The sequence below is a fragment of the Lineus longissimus genome, chromosome 16, assembly GCF_910592395.1.
Source record: "Lineus longissimus chromosome 16, tnLinLong1.2, whole genome shotgun sequence".
Lineage (NCBI taxonomy): Eukaryota > Metazoa > Nemertea > Pilidiophora > Heteronemertea > Lineidae > Lineus > Lineus longissimus.
In genome coordinates this window covers 13965228-13991209 of record NC_088323.1, presented here as the reverse complement: position 1 = coordinate 13991209, position 25982 = coordinate 13965228, and the positions used below count along the sequence as shown (strand labels likewise).

At 43.1% G+C, this 25982-nt stretch overlaps 1 protein-coding gene and 1 long non-coding RNA gene across 3 annotated transcripts in view; one reads left to right on the top strand and one right to left on the bottom strand.

The window, feature by feature from the left end:
• LOC135500177 (ankyrin repeat domain-containing protein 29-like) overlaps positions 1-6183 on the bottom strand; it is a 651767-nt gene extending 645584 nt beyond the window's left edge. Inside the window, exon 1 of the mRNA XM_064791424.1 lies at positions 6013-6183. The gene's annotated coding sequence lies outside the window, so the exon portion shown is untranslated. The remainder of the gene's footprint in view (positions 1-6012) is intronic.
• A 15871-nt stretch (positions 6184-22054) lies between these two features.
• Positions 22055-24943, top strand: LOC135500713 (uncharacterized). Of its 2 annotated transcripts, none has more exons than XR_010449508.1 (3): positions 22055-22069; positions 22766-22949; positions 24531-24943. It is a non-coding gene; the product is annotated as an uncharacterized LOC135500713 (long non-coding RNA). The 2 variants fall into 2 exon arrangements; XR_010449509.1 differs by lacking the exon at positions 22055-22069 and adding an exon at positions 22467-22484.
• Positions 24944-25982: the final 1039 nt, after the last annotated feature.

Below are 25982 nucleotides of genomic sequence, written 5' to 3'. Positions count from 1 at the left end.
TACATAAGAACCAATCAGAGAACAGTTTTCAAACCATGCCAGGGTAAACAAAGGAGGCTTGTACGTTGTTGCTACCGTGGCAGCTTTCGGGCACGCTGATTGGTCAATACATCCCTGCGCATGCGCGATTTCTGGAGTACTACTTTCCTCTGTAAGCTGATTGGTCAATTAGTGATGTGGAGCCATTTATGGCAGGAATGGCCAGCCAAACGTAAATGGGCCCATAGAATCATATACGACCTGATATCCGCTCAGAAGTTTCCGGGTCGTTTTAAGTGTCAGTCCATGATACCACCATGCAGGATCATGCAAATGGTGGCAAGGTGGGGGGTCAACAGATCTAGTTGTAATTTCTACCACAGACCTGTCCTAGGGTACTATGAAGGCTGGTGGATTGGTTTCGAAAATAACCCCACAGTTTTGGGGTACGGCTGTTAACCATTTCCTACTCATTTTCCTTTTAAAAAAACATGCATTATCCCTCAAAATAGGCTAAGTCTTTTGTCAATTTTCGTGCATCAAACAGAATTATCACTAACACCGCCTATTGCAATTGAAAGTACATGATCTGAGCTACCTTTTCATGCCTTTTGTTTTGCCCCAGGTACATTTTAATGACAGGTACAGTACGTCCCAAAAACAATGCAATCTCAAATTTCAGTAAAAAGGCAATTTTAACTCTCCTTTAGCTCCAACACTGCAGTTTTTTAGGTGACGCCACTTCCAGGTAAGGAAGTCAGAATGCTGTTTTTTAATTTGCAAAAGAAAAAAATCCGGCCGCCCTTACGGTTTTCCGGTGAGGGGGTCGAGTCCCGCCCTTCTCACTGGTGCCCATTTTTTGCCCATTCCCTCAGATAACTGACGAAATACACATGCTTTCCAAATAAAATTACATTTTTAGATGTTAGTGAACCCCCCTCTCCCTTGCCCCTCCCACACACTCCCTCAAACAACCTAGAGGCCTTTATTACCCCTGTGGAGGCTTAGCGGTCTAGGCGGAAACGTACACCAGCAACGACAACAACAACAACAGTTACAGTTACAATGCATTGTGTACATGCACGTGTACATTGTGTGATAGTCTATTGAAAATGGAACCTGAAAAATCACAGTTGAAATGTGGATTTGCTGTCATATCCAAGGATATCGAGTGTGGTACTGACGCTTCATACCCCAATGACAAGAGTGTGATCCCCTTGAAACAATGTAAGAAGGACGTGCACTCCCATTTGATGCGTTGGATGTCCTCCAGGAAAGCCAGTCAAGTCAAAAGTGAATGGGATCTCATAGCACTTCGTGCTGGCGTGTTTGATATGAGTTCTCCAGTTCTGGACACCACAATATGCCCGAACCACCGATACAAGTTGAGTTTATCATGGAATCAGCAAAGGAGATGCCAGCACCCACTTCATCAACCCTCTAAAACAAGTCGGAAGCGCAGAAAAAGATGGTGGTTCAGTTCATCGAGTGATGTCTCGGGAAATATACATCAAGTGGGGAGTTTTTGTCCCAGTTGGCTCAGGTAAGGGATCAGTCTCAAAATCACTGAAGTAGAAAAGAAGCAGTAGGCCTGTAATGATACCCACTCTGACTAAACCTAACTTTGGTGCAAAACCAACTGAGTGATAACGATTTACCACTTCACTTGTGTTCTTCCTAGAAAGTTGATTGGAGCCTTGGCTTGATGATCAGGAAGTCCCAGTTATGATTCCCTGCCAGTGCCACTGGAGGTCATGCTTCACTGCCGTACAAAATCAGCATGTCCGGTCGCATTATCAAAACAAGTCTATCATCATCATCATGTCCTCACACTATTATATATTGCACATCATATTATCATTACCCCCATAATCTGGTGCCTTTTCAGCTCTGTGTAAAGGATGTGAGGCTAAACATCGAGTATCTGTGGCAAATGTAGAAGCAGAAGTAGAACCAGCACCCATGGATACAGAGGTGAGTTGAATGAAAAAAAAGGGGAGAAGATTCGGGGCAAGCCAAAGTGAATATTGGTTAATTCTGCCTGCAGCGACTGACTTACATGTAAGAAGGTCACTGATGAGAGAGGAGGGACTAAGCTGAAAACCTTAATGCCATTCTGGCTCCCATCTCCTTGGCAAGGAGGGATTCTAAGCCAAACCTGATTCTCCATCAATATCTTTTTTCAGTCCGCTGTTGCCTCTTCCTCTGTTCGACCAGCCGACGCCTTAGAAAACCCAGCAGACGGGACAGAAGGGCAATCTCTCAAGTCAGATATACATGATAGTTTCGTCAGTTTTTGAATTTTTCCCTTTTTTGTGCAGTTTGATGATGGAAACTTTGTGCAGAATAGGAGGTGACTATGCAGCCGAGGGCTTGGTAATATTGCCCTTAGTTACTATACTGGTCCTTTAAGGAATACTGGTCTATTATTTGTGGTGTACGTTTTCTTATCATCAACATACTCTCATCTTGAAAAATAAGACAATGTTTACGATCAGTGCGACCAATTTTTTACAGTCATTTTGCAACATTATTGTTAACGCGTCCCTTGCGGATTCGTAAGGTACTACATGTATTTGGATGTTTTGAGACAAACTGCCTAGTCTAGTTGTGAATAATCGAACTGAGGTATTATTTGTATTTTGCAACATACTCCGAATAATAATCATCTAAGATGATCTCAGATGAGTAATAATTTGATGAGTAATGTTGTTGCAACAGTATCATAAGGACTGCTGGTCAAGCACTCTTGAGCTGGGAGAGAGAAATGATAAGAGGGTGGAGACAGATTTTCTGAAATGTTGGTCTTTGAGTCATGACTGGGCAGAATTAGCCCAGTGAAAGTTGTCAGCTACACATCAAGAATTCTTGATTTAGAATGAAAGGGTACGACTTTATTGGATGTACATTCATCAGGCTTGACCTGAGATTTTCCACGCCATTGATTGCAAATGCATTGTTCGCATTCTACAATACATCTCTCTTTTTCTAAAAAAAATACATGGTGCATTTCCTAAAACTGTTACATGCTGTGTTTTTGTCTCCCTTGACTAACATAACCTGCAATATGAAGGACATCCAGATTTGATGTTCTAGTATATCTAGCGGATGGTTCATGAGGTAAAATGCGGGGCTTGGTTAAAAAATGATTTTATAGCGATATCTTGGGATAAATTTGAACTTTGGCTTTCAGTAAACAATTGTAAATGCCAAGATAGATTTTTAATGTCAGTATACTTAGTAGCGCTAATGTCAGTTTTGAACAACCAAGCCTGCTACTGGAAAGTGGGACTCTCTCCTGATACTATCCTGCACTTGGGCCTGACATGTAGTACCGTAAATGAGGTGTTACTAGTATTGGTCCCTCCCTAGTAGTGGTTAGTAGTGGTTTGGCTATTGTCTGCAAAAAAAGCCTTTTTTCTATGTATCATTATATTAGCTTGTAAATAAATCACCCATTTGTAAAAAAAAGTATCCCTGCTTCTTAGGTGGCAGCACTGTCCTCTGCAGACAGGTACAAGTGTAGCATGTGGAAAGTTGTGATCTCTCCTATGGGACTGGACAGTACCGTAACTCAGTTCATGAAAAACTTCTCCATTCCAGTACATGTATATGTACAATTTAGCCAATGCTAGAGCAACTCCAGGAAAACATTTCACCGCCAACCAAGGAGCTAAAAACTTCCAATAGCAGTACTCTGACGGTGCAGCCAACTGCAGGGTTGTCCTCATCAAACAGTAATTACAGTAGGAACTGCACCTTTGGTCAATTGGCTCCTTAGCAATGGAAGGTGTTACTAGTATGTGAAATGAGCACTTCTGCAAGGTTCTTAGGAACAGGATGATCCCTGCATGGGTTGATAAAGATGTATTAGTAGGTCATACCACATGTCCTTCAGGTGCCTTAGCCATGGGGGGGGGGGGGGGGGGCCAACCCTTACAACATGCTCTGGCAGCATGACACAGGCTAATGAATGGGTCAACATTAGCATCCTCACCAACAGGGGGGTTTCTTTAGGTTTTCGGACTGTAAGAAGGCCTACATGTAGCTTATTCAATTACGTTGCCATCAGGTAGGCCAAGGCCGAAATGTTATTTGAAATTCAAATCAGCATTTCAGGACCTATGGGGCCCAATTCCCCAAAGGGCTTTCATCAAGGGCAAATTTGTAGTGATGAGCTTGTTCTTTTTTGGGGGGGAAAATGCAAGTGGAGTTATTTACCGGTAGGCCTACTTAAAATAGGTTAGTAGGCCTAGGCATGGGGGGGGGGGGGGGTGATCATGGTGGTTAACAGTAACTGTTAATCCTCATGGCCAGCACCAAGCATAAATTACGTGTTCATTATGCATTTATTTTATAATTCATCAAGTGTACACAAGGTGGCAGCACTAGCCAATGAGTGTCATTTTGGTGGAAAATAGCACTTTTTCCTTGGTTTATCCTGGGAAAACAGTAAAAGCGGCCGGAAATTTTATTTCTGATTTTGAAAGTATGTATCATTACCTTTATCATGTGCAAGCCACAGCATTCAAAGACCTGCAGTGTTGGAGATATGAGCGTCGATAGAGAGCTCTTCCTAAGCACTGCCCCTAGGTATGCATAATTACTAGGCCTAGCACGACCAAAGTATGAAGTGTTACTCAATGACCTGTTGCAGAATGGAAGATCTCATCAAATACTTCCATCATACAAAGGGGGAAAATCCAGCTATTTTTTTTAGTCTCTGCAGGAGTGCCCAACATTGACCCAAAAATACACAAAAAATAGGGGGAAAAAAGCTAAAACAAGCCCCCTAACTAGGCCTGCCCCTAACTCGGTTGCTAGTGATTTTTGAGAGTCATCAATTGCTGTGTAATGATGTCTTAGTGGAAGGATCTTGCATACCTAATCTCGTTAAAAACGGTTGACCCCCACCTTGCCACCCTCTGCATGGTGGTATCATGGACTGACACTTAAATGCTCGCTGTGACTACAGTAATGAAAAGCAATGTGACTCTAATCTACTTACTCTTTAAACATGTTGCTTTTTTCAAACATTTTTCACCCCTGTCTACACTAGAAATGACTGCGAAATTTTCCAAAAAGATATCAATTTCATGTTGCAGCTTCACGAACGATTCGGACAAGCTTGATGGTGTCGACCAGGCTGTACTCGCGGTACCATAAAGCAGGGTGTACACTAGCAAAATATTAGCAACATTTTACTAACATTTCTACAACAATTTAGCAACAAGCCCTTCAAGGCCCTGTGTACACTAGCAAGAAAATAGCAACAAATTAGCAACATTTTTACAACATGTTGGTAAATTGTTGCACACTTTTTAGTGGGAACAAAGGGAAATAGGTATTTTGGAGGGAAAATGGATGATTCCAAGGAGAAAAGATGTGTTTTGAGTGCTTCTGCAGCAATTTTAAGTTGAGAGGCGGAAGAGGCGGCGAAATAAACCAAAGAGAATATGGACCAGGCCCTGGATCAAATTGAGGGTGGATCATGGGGCATATCACTGCCTGTTAAAGGAGTTGCGGCTGACTGACAAGCCATCATACAAAAACTTTCTGCAAATGGATGAAACTTCTTGAAAAGGTTTCACCACCCATTACGAAGTAAGACACTCACTTGAGAGTTGCTATACCAGCTTCTTGTTCAAGTCACATGACCTCAGGTAGATCACATGACGCAAATCCTATTTCTGATTGGCTGAAGAGTTTGCAACATTTTTACAACATGCAACAAAGATTTGTATTGCATTTAATTTGCAACAATTTTACAACAATTTTACAACATGTTGTAAGACGCTCGGTACACACTACGCAACATTTTTGCAACATTTGTTGCAGCTGGAAATGTTGTAAAAATGTTGCTAATATATTTTCTAGTGTACACAGGCCTTAAGTCGTCGGAGTTGTGCGTATTTATTGGGAATTAACGTCATGACATAAATGGCGATAATACGCACGATATGGAGATGATATATGCATATTGCTAGACGTAACACTTATATTTTCCAAGATGGCTGCTAAACCGAGGCTTACCGAGGCTTGTTATTTCCGGGCTTGTGGTGTTGTCGTGTTCAATCACATGATAAATATTCCTTGGTGAGACTTCGTCTTGTAAAATTTAGAAATTATGTTTTCTTGTTACACAAGGCATCAAAATATCATTTTGGTCTGCAAATGAAATACAGTCCGTCCTAACTATACCTGTATCCTTACCTACACAATCCTGATCTTACTTTGGGATAGTGTTTTAGAATAAAAAAGCATATAAGTATCTTACGAGATCGTAAGCTCGTGGAAATCGGGTGTACTGTAAATTCTAAATGCAATCTGACTACTTTATTGAAGAAGGAAGTTACATGGGTCACGTGGACCTGGGAATAATAATGATACTAGGAAGTAGGTGAAGGCGGACACAGACTACACACTATTTAAAGTTCTAGGTCACCAAGTATTGATGGCAGATCTGGCCAAGATGGTGAGGTATCTAAACAGTGCACATACAGACTAACATCTAACTCTCTATTTTAATTGAATCCATGCATCTGCGGTGGTCTACCCAAGAATAAAATCCCCTTGACCTTGATGATTCTGGATGGAAAATACAAAGATGGCTACTGTTGATATGCTGACAGTGCTTGTTCAGAGGAAGAGAAGGGCAATTTCGATTTTATTTAGGGATTTGATATGCTTGTTCTTTTATTCTTTAGTCGTGACATCCCATATCCCTGGTCGATCCTGTACCAGCTCTATGAATTTGAAGGTTTCCGCCGTAGATATGTTACAAATATCTGCCAGAGTTCTTCTTCTATTTAGTAGGCCTATACAGGATACAACTGACCAAATGCCCACTACACAGCATCTTCAGACACAGGAATGCAATCTGGTATCACTCAAAACACCAGAAATAGACCTATTTTGAGGTCATTACCATTGACCAACTCAGTTTAGATACCAACACACCTGTCGACACAACCGGCTGTTATAAAACGCGGATTCCGCGGAAATCCCCGGAAAAATCTAACTTGGCTACAGGGTGGCTACCTGAACCGCAGGTGAGAGTTTTTCATATTAGTAGTGTGCATTGTTGTGCGCATGAAGTACTCCTGGTGACAAGGTCTTTGGGAATCCTCGTTATATGGTGCGCTGTATGCGCCGTAAATCACAAGCACCTTGTGGTTTGAAGGGCAGAGTCCTGTATTCATCCACGACCGGAAGTGTGGCACAGTCACATAGAGCTTATCAAAATGTGAAGTTGTGGCAAATACATGGCTGGGATGGACCAAAGTGGAATTAATTCTCAATCTGTGGTCAGGCCATCACAGAAATATACTTTTTGATAATATATTTAAGAAAAATGTGGTCTCACTGGTCAGTTTTGAACTTGTACTTTGACAGGGCCATATCAATGCGCCAATGACGTTTTGATGGATATGGTGTACGGAAATCTCTTTTTCTCAGGCAATCGGTATTGGAAGGTAGGTGATAAAGTATGGAATTAGTGAAACCTTGGAAACACTGATAAACCTTGGAAACACTCCTTAAAATGCATAAAAACATGAAATAATGCCATTCGAACCTAACGTGGTTACGAATCAACATTTGGAGCTTATTCTTACATGATCAGATCGGAATTTTATGGTAATTTAGAAATCTGTCGCATATCCGATTCAATAGTCTATATTTTAGAACAACCCAGTTGTACCTCGCCTCCAGTGTACAGTACTGATCTCCCAAATATGGGAAGACACGCCCACCACACACCCATAATATGGACCAATACCATCCATGCAATGTAATTCAGGTTATCGCATCCGATCCGTGCGTACAGACAGCGTACAGACAGCGTACAGGTCATGAGGTGCATCATCAGCCATGCTGCCATGGCCATGGCCATGTCTTGCTTTTCGATCAGACGAGTTGCTTGGGAAGTTGGGGGCCTGTCATGCATTATGCATGGATAAGGTTGACGACTATGTCTAGGCCTAATTGTCTATGATTGACTGATATTTTATAACAAACGATGAATAAAAGAAGCCTAGTCATGTATGTTTATTACCGAAGTTTGCGAATGAAAATTTCCTTCGCCGTGAGCGATTTCTTACATCTTCCAGTACGCATCGAGGGATGCAGAGATCTTTGTGACGTCACCCGTTCTAAGCGGTTTTTTTATTCACGTGTGTGTTTGTCCTATGATCTCGTGCATCTAGTACCGAGCATAATACTTTATCGTCTATGGAATACAAAACAATCATAAAAACTAATTTTTGCTTCCAGTGAAGAGAAATAAAATATTTTAACGACCACAGCGCATTGCCAATTGATGACGTCATCCTCCACATTAAAAATGTTGGCTTCTGAACTAACTGGCAAATTGCTATCAATAAAGTCAGCTGGGACGAGACTGTCAGTTGGGAGGGTATAAATCGTGGAAGGAACGCACCCGATTTCCCGCGCTATTTGCACAGTGATTCCATGGTTTACATTGAATATTACAAGGTTTATCAGTGTTTCCAAGGTTTCACTAATTCCATACTTTATCAACTACCGTATTGGAATGTTTTTAAACTTTATTATGCTATTGGCAAAGGGTTCTTCTTGACACATATAAAATTTTGTGCAGATTGATTGGTCCAATGTGTACTTTTTTTACCAAAACTTATGTACAACAATGTACACGTAATGTACACAGGTTTTAATAGAGGTCTCTGGCCTGAAATAAACTTATACTCTAGACGGGCCGCGAAGTAAGTTTTTGTGATTGCTAAAAATAGACTCAATGTGCAGTCCATATGGTTGGTTAGGTTCGAGCTGCAAGGAGATTGTCCTAAAACATTTTCGTAGACCAGAATTCAGTTCGTCATCGACTAAAATTTGAAGGAGGCATATACCGTAACGTACATCAATCCGGGCATCAATCACACTTGAAAGCAGCCTCGTAATGTGTTCCGTTAGGGAATTAGGAACCACGGTGGTGTCGAAGACAACATGCAAAGTTTATCAACACCAAGAAAAAAAGAGGGAAGAGTCGATCGGAATGGCATGAATGGCGCTCCAGAGGATTAAAATCTGACCGATGAAATGTGCAGATAACTGGTAGTTCTTGTCTTTGATTTATGATTTATGTTGTTATTTGTATAATATAATTATCATTAAATATTATGCGCGTACTTACTGGCGGCTTTGTGATTTTTCCGCGGATTTCCGCGGAATCCGCGTTTTATAACAGCCGGTCAACCACGGGCCAAGATAAACAAATTGCTTGGTGAGAATAGAGCAGTCTCCCTCAGCGGCCAACACTTGGCAGAGTACCTACCGGTATCAAATTACTTTGCCAAGAAAGGTTTGTGGACCAGACACACTGCCATGGAAGTTACCTGAAGGGTTGGTACTGAATGCAATCAAACCAGTCTTCTGCAAGGAAGCGGCGACGCCGGTCAAGCTTCAGCAATCTCTGGAATGCTGGGCAAATTTAGTGTACTGGTCAGCCTGTATGGCGTGAGAAAGGAAAACTGTGTGGCGGGACTGGGTGTCCCAGACCCATTGGAGAAGGGGTCGGTTTGTGGTAACTTTAAAGGGCCTGTGTGGCCCTTCCTGCGTGAGGGCTATAGCTGTGTGATGGCCTAAACGTATTGCCGGCCTGTGTGGCACGATAGAGTGAAGCTGTGTGGCCGGACTAGGTGTCCCAGTCCCATTAGAGAAGGGGTAGTTTTGAGGTAACTTTAAAGGGCCTGTGTGGCTCGCGCTATGTGCAGAATTGCTTATAAACAGAATGTGTTGTGTGACAAGCTAGGGGTCTGTGTGACTGCCAATAACAAAATGTTCTTTGGGGGGGGGGGGGGGGGGGCGGGCAATAATCGAGTGAAAAGATGTTGAGCTTAGATACAGTCTTCGCGAGGGGCTAGTGGCTTGGATGTGGCTTGGATTTCGTCAGGTCGTCGTGCCGAGAAACAGCCTAGTATGGCCAACATAGTCCAGTCAATCTATGCTTAAATTAGCCTAACCTAGAAGAAACTGGAAAATAATTTCTGTTTGCTCATTCTGATTCTATAGGTTCTCAGGATTGTATATATATAAAATCCACCAAAATCCGAGCCCGGGAAAGGGCCTAATTAGCCTAATTAAAGATGGCCGCCAAAATTCACTTTGAGGGCTCTATTTCTCCAATACTATTGGTTTTAGACCCATATCATGTATTAGAAGTAGATAGGAAAGTGATACCAAGGAGTTGATATTTGATGTTAAAAACATTCTATGACGTCACCCTGACGTAGTATTGCATAATCAGTACGTATAATGACGTCATAATGACACCAGAATATAAATATCTGCAATTGACATATTGTTACATCTTGTGTGCAACCATTCTATTCAGGTATTGTTCTAGCTGGGGGGCAATTACATGTATTTTTTACTTTCACTTTCTCTCCATGTGATGACTGTCATGGATGCAATGCTTGGCCCTAACCCTCCTGTTCACAGCTGTCTACATAAATAAAATGATGTACATGTAGTATTCTTTGGTAAGTTAAGTTTTGAAATCACTAGGTCCTGTTTACAATGTCAAATGAACAGAAATAATTTATACATGAAGGCTTACTGTCATTGAGGGGCCAGTTCTACCTACAGATAGCTATCGCCACCTTTTGAGCCATAACTGAACTAAAGTATGAAGTACACTGTACCATGGAATTTTTGGGAAATGGATTAAAAATGAAGTGTTCAATTGCAAAGCCAATTTTGTACTTTGTCTTATTAATGCATACATTTTCTTTTAGCTGGCTTCAGGTCATGGAAGAAGCTGAAGTGGATGGGCCATGCAAGTGTGCCATATGTGGAGATACTCTAGAAGATGGGCGGGAAACGTTCAAGGTAACAGAGAAAGGCATTGCAGGACTTAACCGAGCTAGTGTAGCCCGTGGGGCACCACAGATTACCGTTTCCGTTGGGCAGAGGCTGCACGTGGGCTGCCGGCGGACTTATACTGATGCAAGGAATATTGATGCGACATTAGCCATGAAAAAAAAGGTAGTGAATGATCGCCCCGATTCATCTTCACTTCGTTCACAGGAACCAAAATTCAACTTCAAGGACCATTGCTTTCTATGTGGTACGAAGATTGAGAGTAGAGGAAAAGGTGATGATGACAGTGTCGACAGTGTTCGGACATGGGATTGTCAACGGTCAATCATTAGAGCATGTGACGCAAGGCTGGATGGCGATAGTTGGGCACAGAAAGTTCGAGACCAAATAATATTTGCCAGGGACCTTCCAGCTGTAGATGCGGTGTATCATCAGGTTTGTAATGAGAACTTTCGGAACAACAAGCGCATCCCAGAACGATATCGAAAGACTCAAGAACCAGGAGATGATGCCAAAGTGCGACGTTTGGGTAGACCAGTGGATACGTCGAGGGAAGATGCTTTTTTGAGAGTAATCGATGAGTTGAGGGAAAACGATGACGAATAGACAACCGTAGCTGACCTTGTTGCGCGAATGTCTGAGATCACATCTAATCCATATACCGTAAAATGGATGAAAGATAAACTAATGGACTATTTAGGGGACAGTACAGTTATAACAAATATAAATGGCCGGTCTGATGTTGTGACATTTCGAACCACTGCTGCAAAGATATTGCAGGCATTTTATGACGCACCAACATTGGATGATGAGGAGATGAAAAAGCGACAAATCATTAGAACAGCAGCTCAGTTGATCAAAACGGGCATTAAATGTATGCAAACATCAAAACAGAACTATCCAGAGGCAAATGAAATCAGATCTTTGGAGACGAATTTGATGTACCTGCCAGAGACACTTCGGACATTTCTGAATGCTCTATTCAGTGGGAAGTCAAAAGACTTGAAAGTAGCTTCCATAGGTCTGATGACCAGGCCTAGGCTAGTTCTTGCACCCATTCCCTTTGGTCTTGCAGTACAAATGCATCATCAGTTCGGGTCAAGATTCCTGATAGACAGTTTAGCAAGTCATGGGCTGTGTGTTTCCTATTCAGAAGTGATAAACTATTCTAAATGTGCAGCAGCATGTTTTCATGGAACCGATATTCCAATGGAAGGTCATTTTGGCCTATATATTGCGGACAATGTTGATCACAACTTGAGGACATTAGATGGCCATGGGACATTTCATGGTATGGGTATAATCGCAGCAGTTACCCCCGGGCTGCGAAGACAGTAGATTGTTCCAAGGATGTCAGTGCCAAGTAACAGTTTAGACGATGCAAAAATCGCTATCAAATTCTACAAAACGATGGAAAAACGGGCACCATTAGTTTATGAGGAACTACTGCGCATCAATGTAGATGAAAGTACTCGGCATTTGGACACAATGTGGAAGATTTCTTGGTCCTTGCGTCCAAAGCGACCGGGTTGGTCTGGCACAATGCAAGCGATTTGCTAAGGAACCCACCCGGGGAAAGCGTCCATCCATTTTCTTCCCATGATAGATATGGACCCAACTGACATGAGTTGTGTTTATTCTACACTACACTTCATTGCAACTGAAAGCAGGCGCCAAGGTTCAACCCCAATCGTCACATTCGACCAGCCACTCTGGTGGAAATCGAAGACTATCATTCTTCATGAAGGCGAAGTGAGCGAGCTGAAACCGATTGTCCTCATTCTTGGAGGATTTCACACTGTTATGAGCTATCTGGGGTGCATTGGTCACATCATGCATTGTTCAGGGCTGAAGGAGGTCCTGGAGTTGGCTTATGCTGAAAATGCAGTGTCGCACATGTTGACTGGAAAGGCGTATGCCAGAGCGGTGCGTGGTCACTTCCTTGTCGATACAGCCCTAAATACGATGGTTCTGTCAGCATACCGGTTGCGGACAAACACGAGGGGGATGACGATGATGATGATGTGGTACCAGCAGACATTGAGACGGCTCTTCAGCATTTTGATGGGCTTCTGTTGGAGACCACTGATATTGAAATGGTGATTACAGATGACGTTTTCAACCGGATCGATAAGGAACTTGAGAGTGAGAAGATCAGATTAGCTAGTTATCCAACTGGACGATTGTGGATCCAGTACATGAGAATGGTCGATTTGCTGAGGATGGTTCTGTGAGCGCAAAGAACTGGCGACTCCAAGTTGTACTTGAAATCACTTGTAGACATGCTGCCATTCTTTGCTGCTGCTGGCCATACACATTATACAAAGTCCGTGCATTTACATCTCTAAGACATGCTCCAGTTAGAGGATTCTAGACCAGACATTTACAATGCGTTCATGTCTGGACTGTACGTGGTACGAAGAAGCGACAGATTTTTGGCAGGCCTTCCAACTGACCTAGTGATAGAACAATCCTTGATGAGGACAGTTAAGACCACTGGTGGCTTGACTCGCGGTCGAGGGATGGAGGAGTCTCAGAGAACACGATGGCTGTTGGCACAGCCAGCTTCTGCAGAGGTAAATGAAGCAATGCAGGATCTTACTGATGCTAATTACGTTACAAGTGTGCAACATAAAGACATGTCAGAGGCCAGGAAAGCACGAGATCACAAGGACACTCTAAAAATCTTGGAGTATTTTCAAGATTACAGCCCCTTTCCGCAAAGTGATGAACTGCACAACATTGCAACAGGAATCACAGCTGATAGTGCTTGTCATCAGCATATGGCAGAAGATGTCGGAAATGCCATATTAAAGATACTGGAGGGTCAATATGCCTTCCATTTCTCGTTTAGAAGGAAGGATCAAGTGGTACGAATGGGACAAAAGGTCGTGTCTGTCGATGGTCATAAAGTTGTAGTTGATCCACAGCTCCTCTTCCAACGCCTGCTGATCGTAGCCAATAATAGTAATTGTGATCTCGATGAACTCTTAAAACATGAACTGTCAACGTATCCTACTTCTCTGTTCGACAAAAACGGATTCCTGCGAGAGGCTACGAAACCACAGCTTTCGGAAGCCATGGCATCTACTACTGCTGCAGTGCCGCGAAGTCGAACTGCAAGCCAACAAACCGCACCGGAATACCACGTCTTTGATGGAGGATCCTTGATTCACAGATTTCAATGGAAGAAAGGAGACACTTTTGGTGATATCATCAAGATGTATGTGGATTACGTTTTGAAGTTTAGTAAACCAACTGTAGTCTTTGATGGATACAAGTGTGGATCTTCAACCAAAGACGCAACCCATCTGAGAAGGTCGAAGGGAGCAGTCGGGCCAAAGGTTCTGTTCTCCAGCAACATGTCATTAAAATCCAAGAAAGAGAATTTCTTGGCCAACACTGACAATAAACAAGCGTTCATAGATCTCTTATGCGACAAACTTCAAGAAAAGAACATTAGAACTTTGAATGCTGATGGCGATGCAGACGTTCTCGTGGTAATGACTGGGATCGAGTGTGCCAAAAATGGGTGCAACCCATGTTATTGGCGAAGACACTGACATTTTGGTTCTTCTCGTACACCATGCCAAAGCAGACCTATATAGTCTTATCTACAGATCGGACAAACCAAAGCGACAAGACAAGACTGCTGGTCATTGGGATGTCAACCAACTCCGAACAGGTTTGGGTGATTGTGTTGCTGGCCATCTACCTTTCATCCATGCAATAGCTGGCTGTGATACAACGTCACGCTTGTTTGGGATAGGCAAGGGTGTTCCTCTCCAAAAGATGCAGTCGGGTACCCATTTCAAAAGGCACGCTGCAGACTTTTGTAGAGCAACCACGAAGGAGGACATTCAGCTTGCTGGAGAAAAGGCTCTGGTTTGTCTGTATGGTGGAAAGGAACAGGACTACATTGGAAACACTGCGGCTTCAGAAATTCCGTGACAAAGTGGCCAAAAGTGCTGCTTGTGTGCAAATACAAGGTTTACCACCTACATCAGATGCAGAAAAGTATCATAGTTTTCGTGTTTTCCATCAGGTCAAGGCGTGGATGGGGGAGGAAGCCGGAGAGAGCATGAAACCAGAAGGCTGGGGGTGGAAACTCGACAATGACAGACTAGTGCCACGGACTATGGACTTGCCACCTGCTCCACCTTCTATACCGAAGATAATTCGATGCCAGTGTCAAGGAGACTGTTCGACCAATAGGTGCTCATGCAGAAAGAATGGACTGACTTGCACAGATGCTTGTGGCACATGCAGGGGTTCTAGCTGCAGCAACATTCCAAGTCTTCCACTTGATTTTGAAAATTCTGACAATTTGGAGCTTGATATGATTTAAATAGGTGTATTGATAAGGATATCCCTCTACTTCCATTTGAATAACGGCATAATTTCCCAGTGGTTCATTGCCTGCACTGATTATGCAATACTACGTCATGGGGGCGTCATATAAAGTTTTTGGCATCAAATGTAAACTCTTTGGTATCACTTTTCTAATTACTTCTACTATTATATGGGTCTAACATTAATATTTAGAGTTGATGTCATTATGACGTCATCATAAGTACTGATTATGCAATACCACGTCATGGTGACGTCATAGAATGTTTTTAACATCAAATATCAACTCCTTGGTATCACTTTCCTATCTACTTCTAATACATTATATGGGTCTAAAACCAACAGTATTGGAGAAATTGAGCCCTCAAAGCGAATTTTGGCGGCCATCTTTAATTAGGCTAATTAGACCCTTTCCCGGGGTTGGATTTTGGTGGATTTTATATATATACAATCCTGAGAACCTATAGAATCAGAATGAGCAAACAGAAATTATTTTCCAATTTCTTCTAGGTTGAATGCTAAATTGACTGGACTAACATGGCTTTCTTTCGTGATCAGATGAGAACACCGCGCCAAGAAATTTGGGTCAGGGACATATTATCTGGTTTCATTGCCTTTTTTGGGGCGCGTCAAAGGATCTCCGTGGGCACGGCGGGGTAAACTAAGGCTGCATGGTTGGCCTCATTTAGAAATACCCGAGCAAGAGGTTGCGAGGTGTATGTAGGGCGGCAAGCCCATGGTCGATGTATCGAGCGGTAAGGGAGACAAGATTGATAGCCTAAAGGATTTTACTGTAGAACTGATATAATCCGGTTTTATCTTTGAGGGGTAAAGCCTATACTTAACTACCCCAAGGTAATGCGAAGCCGGCGCGGGCTTCAGGCGGAACGCCTACGTACAGGCGTTCTCTTGCAGGGAGGTAACACCTCCTTGGCGTATTCTGAGTCTGACTTAGATTCACCCGCAGCCCAACTGCGTCCGCCTATTCATACTGACTTCTTGATACTAAGTAAACCAAGCAGAGGGGTGAGGCCGACTCCATTGCGTCCGGAGTGTAATCTGAATAGGCCAAGGACAAGAAGTTGTTGATTCCTGGGAAGACACGTATGGTTTTGTGCCTGGGTGATCCAGCGACGGGTACAGGCAAACACCGCAGGTTATCTGGTGTCATCAGCCTCGATTTTGGGTGTTTGCTTCCCAGGCCTCGGCTGATGACGATGAGGTTAACGGGGGTAGCCAATAAAGTAGTCCTCAGCACAACCTGACACGTGATCGGAGTAGGTCTTTTGGGGGCTTTCTGCGGCTGGCAAAGAATAGAACGTTCTTGTGCAGTACGGTTCGAATTAATTTGGAAGTACACTGCTGGTAAAATGGTCTTCAGATACTGAACCATCAGGGTCGCAGGAGCCGCTGGCCGGACCCTCGGGAACAGTGTCGGAAAAGCCGGGCCTTTGGTTACGGCAGGGGTGTTCCCTGATCGGGAGGGATATGTTAAAATTACTGATGCAGTTGCAAATCATAGGGGACGGCATGGACCTCAAGGCCAGGCCTAAATCGATGGCTTCGGTTACGGAGAAGCACTGGCTACAGAGTTTTTCGGTGGAAGAATTCGGGAACAGATTCAAGGCGCTCAGCGGTTACGAGATCTCGGTAAGGGAGGTTTTTTACGTTATTTTCTTTTTTCTCTGGCGGAGTGCCGATGTAGAAGGAACGGTGGATCCAGGAAGGTGGGTCCCAATTTAACAGATTCTATGACAAGAATCAAAGTCAGTAGATAGGACACAGTTGGGGGTCAGTCTTATTCCGTCGTAAAAACTTAGGGGCTATGATTACAGAGGGAGTGCCATTCCTGCTACACTGGTGGGTAACGATTTTACAATTCTTGAGCCCATTTGTGGGGTCACCCCCCCCCCCCGCAGTCCTCCTTCATTGGCGGGTAGAGGGGTGTCAACGTGACACCAATGGGGATTCCATGAGAGAGGAGGTCTTTCTCATGTTTGGAAGGGGTCCACAGTAAGATGGGTCACACGTGTATGGCAAGCCAGAGTGGACACCGCAGCGGCGCCGAGTGAGTTCGAGTAGGCGAACAAAACGGGTCGTCAGGGCCAGGACATCGCAGTTTTTCAGAATATGATAGAATATGTGCCGTAGGCCTAGGCGGAGTCGGAGGCCTCGACTGACCAAGGGTAATATCACATGACAGTTTAGTGCGGTATATTTTCATTGCAGGTGGTGGTAGGCATGGCACACTTGGATGATTGCCTGTGGTCGAGACGACTAGTCTGCCACGTGGCGATATGGTACGCGAATGGGTCGCAGAAGGTGACTGCACCGGTGGTGACGGCGGTGGCAAAAGCCGAGGGAGCGGCTCCAGCAGCGGTAGAGAAAAATGCTACTAAGAGGGTAGGCTACTGCAATACTAACATACCTAGCGCAAGTTATGATAATAACAATGTTCAAGGCAGACAGACGTTTGTAATGTTTGTCTCAGGGAGAAGAAAAATATTTTCGGGTGAACCCTTGTTGCTGCTAGGCTTGTGTGGCATAAAAGAGTATTACGGATGGGAATTTCAACTGCTGTAAAGCGGTCGGGGCCATTGCGACTGTAATGACCGTACAGGTAATATTCTGGTGGGTTTCGACGGCGCCTGGCTGAGTTTGCAGAATGTCATTTTGTTATCGTGTATGTATACATGTATATTTTTGACTCGGCAGCATACTAGGGCATGTTTGAAGTCAACGAATATAATTGGAATTTGAATTTGGCTAATGCAGGGTGGGCGCATTTGCTGGGCATGTTTTATGACAGTGTGTTTTATTACATTTCAGGCGGCGGCCGATGGGGACGACGAGGCGGGGTCACGCCTAGACTCACTGGAAGCTGAACTAAAGAAGCTGAAACAGGCAAAAGGCGTGACATCGGGAGAGACAGCCTTGGCTCAGGTGAGGGCACTAGGCGAACGTGCTTCTTCATCCAATGCTGCGCTGATAGCGGCCTAGGAGGTTTTGGCGGATACGGCAGCCATTCATGACCTCCAGGACAAAGATCACTTCAAGATGGCGCTAAAAACAGTTAAGGCAAAGGAGGGATTGGACATTCCGCTGCATGGTCTGGTCGTGAAGTTAGTCGGCTCTGACACTGCTAAGAAAGTAAACAGTAGTGTTGACAGTTGGGTAAAAGCCCAGAAGAAGAACCCGAAACTGTCAACAGGGGGCCAGCAAGGTCTGTCCACTCATGGAGGTAATATAGAATCTCCATGGTCCAACACAACATCCATGACGCAATGGAGGGGGAGAGGCCGAAGTTATAGTAGTCCTCGGAGCTCGCTGGGGTTACCAACGAAACCGCGCCTGTGTTACATCTGTAGGTCTCCGGACCACTAAATCGCTGCATGTCCGAAGAATCGAACGTCTTCTGCAGAATAGGCAGGGACTGGGGGAGTCAGGCCTTAGTTCTCATACGCACTAATATAGCCAGGCGCAGCAGTAGTATTAGGCCTAGACGCAAGGGCCCAACGCGCCGCGTAGCGGCAAAAAAGCGAAGCTAGCGAAACATTTATAACGGGTCACCGTCACTTATTATTGGACTTATAGCGCATTTACGGGGTTGCAACTATTTTGCTTTATAGTGTCACCAGGAAAGAAAAGCATGCGACCTAACGCCGACCTATTTGTATAAAGTGATAATTGGAAGGTATATAGTAGGAAATATCAATAAAATAATCATTCCATATCGTCTTTTGAGGGCATTTTTGATTGTAAAAAATATATGTGTACGTCACCGTAGTCTCTGCAATGATAATTTTATCAGAGCAGTCTCGCGCAAGTAGAAGTTCTTTACCTATAAGTTCTTCACTTATTAGTCTCAACGTCTGGCGCAAAGCCAGACGTTTTCCATTACGATTTCACTACGATGTTTGACAAGAAGGAGCAGTGCGCGAGATATGCTAATGAGCAGACTTCCCTCGCTTGAGTTTCTGAAGAATGTTCCATATCGCGCTAAGCTCATCACTGCAGCTGATTATGACAGGCGTGCAGCGGTAGGTATCTGCTCCCCAACTTCCACCCTGATACGGTACAATACCATTTGATGGGAATGGGAGAATGCCCTCACTGTGTATGGAGTCATAGGGATAAGAAGACATTATTCATTAGTGTTGGTACAAGTGATTTTGCCCAAAAAGCATGCGCATTCAAAAAACAAAATATGCAAGGTATCACGTACATGACCTTGACGACGTGCAGAAAGTGCACTGGCCAGTGCATACCCTATGGCTATGTACTAGTAAACATGGTAAACATGGACAACATCATTATTCATCGGCAGTTCATTTTACTCCGAGCTTTTCCTGAAACATATAGCCATGATGATTAGGCCTACCATGTACCATGACCAATAACAGCACTAGATCATGATCATGTAGATGTCAACAAGTTCATGTAGATGTCAACAAGTTCACATGAACCGTATAATCCAGCATTGCGCATGTGGGGCATGCGTCTAAACCAAAGCCCCAAAATCACTTGTTTTGGTCTATTTCACTTGTGTTTCCCCCGTCTCCCAGTCCATAATACATTTACAGTTTACAATCCCCGATCATGGCCCAACAAAAGGTCATCGGTTGACTAAAGGAACACAACTTTTCCAAAGTGGGGTGACGTCATGTGCACGTGAGCTGAGCGGAAATGTCATTATTGTTTGGAACACCGCCCGTACAGGTCACGATCGGTTCTCCAATCGTACATCAGTTTCACAGTTCCTACATGGCGTTGGGGTAGTAGGCCTATACCTTTGGGTGAGTATATACCGATTCCGTGGTTTTACCCGCATTTAGACGACGGTAATCTCAAGACATTTTGTTTTCGAGATAGACCGTAGGCTTAGACCTTGCTACGTGCTCTGGGTCATTCCCCTGCTATGTGTCTGGGGAAGGAAACTAGACAGTAATCTTAGGGCAGTTCCTGCTTCTGTAGATAGGCTGTGAGACCTTGCTATGTGCTCTAGGTCGTCCCCCTGCTATGTGTCTGGGGAAGGAAGCTAGACAGTAATCTTAGGGCAGTGTTTCTGCTTCTAAAGATAGGCTGTGAGATCCTGCTATGTGCTCTGGGTAATCTTAGGGCAGTTTTCTGCTTCTGAAGATTATAAACTGTGTGAGACCTGACTTTGTGCTCGAGCTTATCCCTTGATATATGACTGGGAATTTAGTTGGTAATCTTGCGGCAGCAGCTGACTTAGTCGTAGGAGAGACTTTTCTGTGTGGTTTATTAGGCTGTTCGTGACAGATTCATTTAAGACAACGTTTTATGTCAGTTACTACGGCGAAGGATAGACTTTGAGTGTGAGACTCGATCGGACTCTTAGAGAAGTCTATATATCGTATCTTGAATCATGGACCTATAATATATAGGTCCATGGTTGAATTCACCATTGGCAGTGTGCCAGGGTTATCTCGAGCAGCATTTACGCAGTTTTTCTTCCTGTGAGGAGTACCATGTAGGTCCATGGTAGTACGGGGGGACAACGCTTGGGCTTGCAAAATCCAGACGATGGCCTCGCTATGCGTTACATTGTTCCACTAGTGGAGATTGAATAAGCGCCCAATTAATCCTTCGGGTAGATCGTTATCGATTGTTCAAATGACCAGTAATGGACAGAGTACTTTTATTCAGTCGGCATGTGCCAACAATTCATCGTGTAACCATGTTGTAATCAAGCTTGCCTCAGGCATGTCAGGTGTGAAAAGCTTAATAGAATTGATCAGCCAAAATGACAAAGGCCCAGGGCCAGACAATACCCGCCAGCACTAAATGGTTCCGATGCTTGTCCGAAATTACATGAATGTATCACGTGACCCGAACACGAGGTAATTTATACAACTTGGAGGCCCTCACATTCATAGCTCATTTTCACTCTGGGGTTCATTCCGCGAGATGCAGTCCTCAGGCTCGGATCGTACTGCTTCGGCCCACCCCTCTACACCGGCGGTATGGTTGAAGGAGGGACACTCCCTACGTGGCAGAGACATGTTCCCGGTCGCCGCGCGCTTAGTTCATCCGGACGAGGTGGATCCAGAGAATTTCGCCAGTCTGTCAAGAAGATACCCTCTTACATCGTATTCTTTCGACGACCTGGGCAGTGAATTCAAAAAGCTTACTGGGTATGACATTACGGTAAGTTGTGCTTGCCGGTTTCTAGTAAGTGGAGGACAGCTCGGGCATGGGTCATCCCCCCACCTGTAGGTATTCTGCCCACGGCCTTTAAAGCGCGACTTTTACTAGAATAAAAGTTTATGAGTAGGTCTCCAGCATAGCATATAATGTGTCTCTAGACTACCATGTAGAATATACCTCCACGGGGTATCTAGCCGGACTTCTGATTCTATGTTTCTTAAAATTTAAACGATTCAGTAAATTGATTTGCAGGCGGTCCTGGGCATGGCACAGATGGATGACAGCATTTGCAACCGAAGCCTAACAGTCCACCATGCAGTGCTACAGGCAAACTTGACAGGAGCCCCTGCGGGCCAAACCCTTCAGGCATGTCAGGCTAAGGAGAAAGGCCAGAAGAGGGTAAGCAACGTTTTCCTGCTTGGACGTTTGATTTTCGGGTTATATTTTGCATAGTTGAGAGGGGATTCCCTATAACTGCAAATTTGCTCGTTATTCCAATGATGTCCCAACCGAATCTTCATGCACTCTTTCCCCGGGGAGTATAAATTTGCTGTCACGTTCACTAAGGCATAATGAGGTCAGCTCCAAGCAGCGGGGAAGAAAAAAAAAAAAAAAAAAAAAAAGGCAGATTTATGGGCAGAGACCTGTATTCATCCACGACCGGAAGTGTGGCACAGTCACATAGAGCTTATCAAAATGTCAAGTTGTGGTAAATACATGGCTGGGATGGACCAAAGTGGAATTAATTCTCAATCTGTGGTTGATTCTTAATCTACAGAGTCAGGCCATCACAGAAATATGCTTTTTGATAATATATTTAAGAAAATGTGGTCTCACTGGTCAGTTTAGAACTTGTACTTTGACAGGGCCATATCAATGCGCCAGTGACGTTTTGATGGATATTGTGTACGGAAATCTTTTTTTCTCAGGCAATCGGTATTGGAATTTTTTAAAACTTTATTATGCTATTGGCAAAAGGTTCTTCTTGACACATATAAAATTTTGTGCAGATTGATTGGTCCAATGAGTACTTTTTTTACCAAAACCTATGCACAACAATGTACACGTAATGTACACATGTTTTAATAGAGGACTCTGGCCTAGTAGTCAAAATGGTTGACCAAGTATGAAAAATTTGACACTTGCACACACATTTTATCTTATTTTCTCTATTCTGCACGTCCTTTTCATCCCTTTTTCTTGTAGTTGAACCAATACTTATGGCATTATTGTACATATTAACCCTTTTCAGCCGCAATCATGGATTCAGGCCTTAAAACTCAAAATAAACCAGAACAGCGAACTTGATCTGAAGTCGAGTAGTGTAAACTGTATATTATGGACTGGGTATAGTCAACAATGTTAGTATCCTCAGTTAGTATAACATCCGTATTGTCCTTTGTAGCATCCTGTCCCCTCCGGCGAAGTATCCTCAGTGGGCTGACTGTGTTCTCGACCGTCGGTGCAAAGATGATGCCATCCGATCGCTCACGCACAACATTAATTGTTGTAATCCTCATTACTGAAGTGAAACGAGACCAGCTACCATCGGTTTTCTCTGGAGGCATTGTCCTGCTGTAGGGCGAGTGGTAAGAGTGACCAACTTGAAATCCACGGCTTGGCTTTTTGCTTAGTTATAGGCATCTTGAGTTGAAGTTTACTCTGTGGAGTCCACATGTAAAGTGACCCCCAGGGCATACTTAGTTGAAGCTTGAGGATATTGGGATGGTTCATCATTGTGCTTCTCTGTACTGATGAGCTGCTTAGATAAACAAATACCTTAGCCATAACAAAAGTCATATCATAATGAAAAACAAACATTTGGTAGGCCTACACATGTGTCCTCCGATCTTTCAAGTTGAGAATGTGAGAAAATGAGGTTTCTCAGGGTCAAAGGGGTTCACTTTGAATTGGCCACACATGCTCTTTACTGGCCATATGAAGTTTAAACTTGATAGGTAGGCAAGTGTGAATCTGAAGTAATCTGGAATTGTGACTTTTTGAAAATTCAGACTCAGTGTTGTAGAGATTCTACAATTTCTATAATCCGTTGTCATGGTAACTGCCCAAACTTAGAAACCTGGCCCTGGGACATCCAGCAATGACCATATGAACTCAAAAACTCTTATTTCTAATAATGTATATATCCTTTATTTCAAACTAACAGTGCTTAGTAGGATTTAATAATTTTTAACAGAAATATTACATGTTGGGTATTTGCCACGCCCACATCACTTCAACATAGAATTTGAGGCCGGACATAGCAAGAAGATGAACTCGAATAAAAATTTTACAATTCAATATAATTCAAAAATTCCTTTTGCACAGTAATGTGGACATCTAGGGGAATCTGAAAACAGCAGAACATTTGACCTGGGGCCAACACTGGCTCTCTACTAGGGCAGAGACCTGTATTCATCCACGACCGGAAGTGTGGCACAGTCACATAGAGCTTATCAAAATGTCAAGTTGTGGTAAATACATGGCTGGGATGGACCAAAGTGGAATTAATTCTCAATCTGTGGTTGATTCTTAATCTACAGAGTCAGGCCATCACAGAAATATGCTTTTTGATAATATATTTAAGAAAATGTGGTCTCACTGGTCAGTTTAGAACTTGTACTTTGACAGGGCCATATCAATGCGCCAGTGACGTTTTGATGGATATTGTGTACGGAAATCTTTTTTTCTCAGGCAATCGGTATTGGAATTTTTTAAAACTTTATTATGCTATTGGCAAAAGGTTCTTCTTGACACATATAAAATTTTGTGCAGATTGATTGGTCCAATGAGTACTTTTTTTACCAAAACCTATGCACAACAATGTACACGTAATGTACACATGTTTTAATAGAGGACTCTGGCCTAGTAGTCAAAATGGTTGACCAAGTATGAAAAATTTGACACTTGCACACACATTTTATCTTATTTTCTCTATTCTGCACGTCCTTTTCATCCCTTTTTCTTGTAGTTGAACCAATACTTATGGCATTATTGTACATATTAACCCTTTTCAGCCGCAATCATGGATTCAGGCCTTAAAACTCAAAATAAACCAGAACAGCGAACTTGATCTGAAGTCGAGTAGTGTAAACTGTATATTATGGACTGGGTATAGTCAACAATGTTAGTATCCTCAGTTAGTATAACATCCGTATTGTCCTTTGTAGCATCCTGTCCCCTCCGGCGAAGTATCCTCAGTGGGCTGACTGTGTTCTCGACCGTCGGTGCAAAGATGATGCCATCCGATCGCTCACGCACAACATTAATTGTTGTAATCCTCATTACTGAAGTGAAACGAGACCAGCTACCATCGGTTTTCTCTGGAGGCATTGTCCTGCTGTAGGGCGAGTGGTAAGAGTGACCAACTTGAAATCCACGGCTTGGCTTTTTGCTTAGTTATAGGCATCTTGAGTTGAAGTTTACTCTGTGGAGTCCACATGTAAAGTGACCCCCAGGGCATACTTAGTTGAAGCTTGAGGATATTGGGATGGTTCATCATTGTGCTTCTCTGTACTGATGAGCTGCTTAGATAAACAAATACCTTAGCCATAACAAAAGTCATATCATAATGAAAAACAAACATTTGGTAGGCCTACACATGTGTCCTCCGATCTTTCAAGTTGAGAATGTGAGAAAATGAGGTTTCTCAGGGTCAAAGGGGTTCACTTTGAATTGGCCACACATGCTCTTTACTGGCCATATGAAGTTTAAACTTGATAGGTAGGCAAGTGTGAATCTGAAGTAATCTGGAATTGTGACTTTTTGAAAATTCAGACTCAGTGTTGTAGAGATTCTACAATTTCTATAATCCGTTGTCATGGTAACTGCCCAAACTTAGAAACCTGGCCCTGGGACATCCAGCAATGACCATATGAACTCAAAAACTCTTATTTCTAATAATGTATATATCCTTTATTTCAAACTAACAGTGCTTAGTAGGATTTAATAATTTTTAACAGAAATATTACATGTTGGGTATTTGCCACGCCCACATCACTTCAACATAGAATTTGAGGCCGGACATAGCAAGAAGATGAACTCGAATAAAAATTTTACAATTCAATATAATTCAAAAATTCCTTTTGCACAGTAATGTGGACATCTAGGGGAATCTGAAAACAGCAGAACATTTGACCTGGGGCCAACACTGGCTCTCTACTAGGGCAGAGACCTGTATTCATCCACGACCGGAAGTGTGGCACAGTCACATAGAGCTTATCAAAATGTCAAGTTGTGGTAAATACATGGCTGGGATGGACCAAAGTGGAATTAATTCTCAATCTGTGGTTGATTCTTAATCTACAGAGTCAGGCCATCACAGAAATATGCTTTTTGATAATATATTTAAGAAAATGTGGTCTCACTGGTCAGTTTAGAACTTGTACTTTGACAGGGCCATATCAATGCGCCAGTGACGTTTTGATGGATATTGTGTACGGAAATCTTTTTTTCTCAGGCAATCGGTATTGGAATTTTTTAAAACTTTATTATGCTATTGGCAAAAGGTTCTTCTTGACACATATAAAATTTTGTGCAGATTGATTGGTCCAATGAGTACTTTTTTTACCAAAACCTATGCACAACAATGTACACGTAATGTACACATGTTTTAATAGAGG